Below are 5268 nucleotides of genomic sequence, written 5' to 3'. Positions count from 1 at the left end.
AGTGTTATTTCTATCTATGTGGAAACAAAATATGAAGGTTGATGAAAATAAAATTGTATATGAAGTGAGTAGTGAAGAATATACCATTTAATGTGCTTCAAACTATGAGCATGCCCATCAATACATATAGACTAAGGTACTTATTTTATGTTGTATGAAAAGGTTAAACTTAAAGAAGACATTTTTTTATTATTAGTTTATATGCTTCATCAAAACCATATTATAGATTAGAGATTCTTATTGGAAAAAAAACCATTATCACATAAATAAATATAATAACTATAGAAAAAGATTTGTTACTCAAGACTAATATTATAGGAATTCATTTATATGTTAAAAATATCATTGTGCATGTTTGTTTTCTACCTTGTATCACATACTTTTTTAAGGAGCACTTCTAAAGTTTTTACTTTAGTAGAAAATGTGTTTTAGTTGATATGCACTTTACCATCAATAAAGAAAACAAAAATTAAATCATTAATTGAAAAAAAATGTTGATGTAACTTTGAATGATTCAAACTGGGCAGTAGTTGTTTAATAGATTTTAATTGTGTCAAAACAATAAAAGAGTCTTTATACATTTATACAAATCTATTTTTCATAAAATATTTTCTACATTAAATATTATTTTTATTTTCAAAAGTTGTTAGCCTTGTGTATGTGACATTGTTTCTACTTGCATGTGAAACATTTACTTCAAATATGAGTTAACAAGAATCAAGTTTTGATAACAGGAGAGTGCTTAGATGTGTTTGCATTGTCTTACTTGATAAATAGAATGTAGTGCACAAAATTACAGGCTGCAGATTCAAACTCACCATATCAATCATGCATACTCTTCTCATGGTGATGATCTCAACCGCCCTTTGCTTTTTGGTAGACCTATTTGCAATTACAGAGAAAATCCCTAGCATGGATTTTTCGTAGTTTGATCTATAATTTTTTTGTGGTGTTCATGATTGCTCCTAGACATATTAAGCATTTAGGCTTAATTCTACTTCTTTGATTCTCTGCTAAGTTTGTGGTTTAAGCTTATAGACTCTATACTTCTACTACTATTGTAACTTCTACGACTTCTTGACATCTTCTACTTATGTTAAAACTCTTTTATATTAATATATATCTACCAGTCTAGACTTTTTTTTAAAAATAAAAATTATTTTCCCAATTCATAAATATATTAGTGGTTGCAATATTTTTATAAAGAATCCAGATAAACAATTTAATATTTTATCTTTCATTCATAATAGATCACTAATAACATCCATCTAACATTAGAATGATTTAAAATGAACTGACACATATATGTTCTCTTCTACTTCTCTAATAGAATGATTCCTTGCAAGCCAATTTTGTGTGCACATAGTAAACAAAGGTCCCTCCTACAAACAAATCTCTCGTCTCAAATGTATACGTTGCATATACCAAGAATGAAATTCAACTATTTTGAGAATTGCCTGAAAAAAAACTACCATCTTTTGTATACTATGGTTAGACATTTCATGGACATATATGCAACAAATTCTGAACTGCAATATTAAAAGTAAAAGGATTGACCATTTTGTTTTCTGATATCGTTAATAGAAGAAACGTCAACGTCAATACAACAAGTGGACATGTCACCAACGAATTTTCACATTTTCTGATAGCTTTTCTTCTCTTCGGCACCCGAGAATTCTGACATGTCACAAAATTTTGACCACAACTCTCCTACGAATAAGCCTATCGGCTTAAAAATTAGTTTATAAGTTAAATAAGGTTGTGTTCCTCACGGTTCGGGTTCAATGTTGGCAAGATGATTTTGTTTTTATACTCTGACTTTTTAATCACTATATGTACTTGTCAAAATCTTTTTTTTTTTAAATTAATAGAATTTGAAAACTAATTTAATGATACTTACTAGATATTATTAGTTTTTAATTATGAATACTATCAATATGATGCAAAAGAGAAGATATCTATATAAGAAAATTATATTTGCATTGATATATTGTTGAAGTTCTAACTTTTATGTGTGTTTTTCTATAAGGTTGTGTTGGTGTTTTAAACTAATTGTTTGTTTTTGTCTATAAAGTATTTTAATCCTTAAGACTCGCAGCTCAATGGCCAAAAAATAAGAGACTATAATTTGATATCCTCTGCACTTTAGGCTTTGCTAGACCTTAAAGGATAGTCTTTTTTTCAATATATCAAATACTTATTCTTTATGTTTTTAGAGACTAAGCAAGGTAGAAATGTTCTCACAATTGTTTATTACGATCTATATGATTCTTATCAGATTACCTAAATCCTTTTTAACTATTCATTACAACATATTGAGAACATAGAACAACTTTTAAAACATTAAAGAACTTCAAATATTTTTTATTTTTAGGGTTTTAGAATCTATGTTTAGGATCAAGAAGAATTTTAGATCAATATTTGTCTAGGATTACAAAATCAAACTATCAAATGCAAATGTCATTTTTTCTAATAGTAAAGTTTCATATCTAGAGGACATAATTACAATGATACATATCAAGAAATGATATCATCTACAACTCTATGTTGCAATCCTTCAATACAACATATTTCCCTACATATATGTTTAATCCATTACTTGGATAGAAGCAAAAAAACAAGATACAAATTATAGAAAATGTATATAGATAAGCTTAGAAACCCTTGATATCTTCACCTAAAAGGAAAAAAATGTATGCATTTGAGGAAACAGTTGCAGAGAAAACACACATAGTATTCCTTGTATTAGCTCCAACCTGAATTAAAACAATATCGTACAAAGTGTTCCACTTACATGGAAATTTTTTTATACAACTCGAACCATCACTTCTCTTATTGGATATCTCCAATGATCATAAAATTTCCAAAATGATTTGGTGCAATTGTAAACACACAAAAAAATCCCTTTAGAAAATTTAAATCTCTTATATAGAATAGACAAAATATGTTGAACTAGGACTTAAAAATAACTTTGAATTTTTGAAAAAATGCTTATTTGATATATTTCTCTTCTCATAGAAATTAAGATCTTCTTAGAAGCACGTTGTGCAATTTTGTGTTTTATTGGTTGTATCATTGTGTTCTCCATATTTGGCATCCAAAAAAGTGTGTTGGTCTCTTCATTAAAATTATCAAAAATTACATCAAAGGAAAACAATCATCTAGTATAGTATTAAGTTTTCCCTTATTTGATTCATCTTCTTCACACAAAAAGGATGATAGATTAGGGAATATTGCATTAACCTCACCCTTCCAATGGTCCAAGGTCTTTATTACATGTTTTTCATCCCTACTATTTGGAAAAAAAAAATTCTCTAATTGAATTAATCAATGCAAATTTATCTTTCAATTATTTGCCAAGCTTTAACAATAAATCAACCACTTCTTCAAGTATTGTCATCACTTCATTTATCTCAATAGAATCCTAATGATTGCACCTAGATACTCGGTAATTTGCTTAATTATTGTAGTTTGTGTCATCTATTTATTGTTGGAAAAAACTCTTCAATTGCATATTGTCATTGATGTTACACAAATGTCAATATTAACTGAGCAATGAAGAGTTTGTAGTATTGACCTTGCATATCTCAATATTGACTGAGCTATCGGGTAAAGAAGAAGTTTGAGTATAACCAAGCAATTGGTTAATGAAGGACATCCTACTTGCAGTATTAATCGGGTCGAGCATCAAAGGACTTCTAGTATTAACCGAGTGTTCAATCATAGTATTGACTGAGTGACACCATAATGTAATTATCTAATATTTAATTGATTAAGGTCAACTATTTGGATATTTATTAATTATTTAGAAGGGTATTCAAGTTGACTTGTCCTAGCTTATGATATATAAGAAAGGTCAAGTGGTGAGGATAAAATGAACAAGTGGAATAAGAAAAAGGTAGAGCGAAAAAGTGTGGAAGATAAGCTATAAAGAACATCTGATCAGTAAGGATATAGAGATCAAGCCTAGATAGAGATATGAACCTGCAAAGGAAGTTGCTTCATAAATTAGGTCAAATTGTTGTTTCCTTCTAACCATTGTAGAATTAAAGAAATCTCTTAACAAAGTTCACTTAACAGTCATATTGTGAATCCTCTAACAAGGTGACATTTATAGATTGAAATTTTTGAAGACCTCTAACTAGGAAACTCCTAACAAGGTGATCTAAATCCTCAAACAAAGTCATACTTAATAGTATGTTTTGTAACCTTTAACAGGGTTGGCTCTTAATAGGGCTCACTTTAGAAGAGTGAAAAATATTGTAACTAGTTGCAAGGTGATTGTACCCAAATTGGGTTTCCATGTTAAATCTTGGTGTCATCTGTGTTCATGTTATTTACTTATTTGTTGTGTTTCTACAATTAAGTTACTAAAGGCTAAAACATATTAATAATCATAAAATTGCTATGTTAACCAAGTGACAGTGATAATCTAGTGTTAACCAAGTTGGACAACATTGCATGATCAGTGAAAGTTTGAATTGACATCTAGGGAAAGGGAATTATTTTTATGGTAACTAATTCACCCCTCCCCTCTCAGTTACTCTCTACATTTCGAGCATTTGGTGCTTGTAGGAAAGGTTTCAAAAGATCAAGATGTCTTACAGAAGGGAGATTCGTAAGCTTAACAGAGACAACTTTTCACCTTGGCAGGAATTGATGAAGTTGCACCTATCAAGCATTGGTATGTTCAATTTGGAAAACAAATATATGCCACCACCTAAACCTATGATTGTGGAGTAGATAAAAGATGCAAAGGATCACAATATAATGATGATTGACATAGCTTCTTCTCTCAACTATTCTAAATTTGATGAGGTTAAAGATTGTCCTGCTACATTTGAAATGTGGGAAAAACTACAAAGAGTCCATGGAGGTGATAAAAATGTGCAAAGAGCCAAGGAAAAAAGCTTGAGAGGCAAGTTTGATTGAATAAAACTAAAAGAAGGTTAGAGTATTGCCCAATACAGTGAAATAATCAAAGAAAGTGTGAGTGCATTCAGAGCTACTAGAGGAGCTATAACTAATGCGACAATTGTCAGCAATGTACTAAGAACTCTTTTTCCTATTTATGCAATTAGAGTTTCAGCAATTCAAGATATGGGATGCAATCCTAACAATGATATAACCTTAGGTGCACTTGTGGGAAAATTGACAACTTTTGAATTGGATAACTTTGATAATTATGCTCCAACTTCTAACAACTTCGAATCTGCATTCAAAACCAAACTAACTCTTGGTAGAAAAGGAGGGAACTCAAAAGAAAAT

This window comes from Cupressus sempervirens, chromosome 7, assembly GCF_028749045.1.
Source record: "Cupressus sempervirens isolate cs-2001-9-10 chromosome 7, ASM2874904v1, whole genome shotgun sequence".
Classification (NCBI taxonomy): domain Eukaryota; kingdom Viridiplantae; phylum Streptophyta; class Pinopsida; order Cupressales; family Cupressaceae; genus Cupressus; species Cupressus sempervirens.
The sequence above is the reverse complement of the archived record's forward strand: the minus strand, read 5'-3'. Positions refer to the sequence as shown.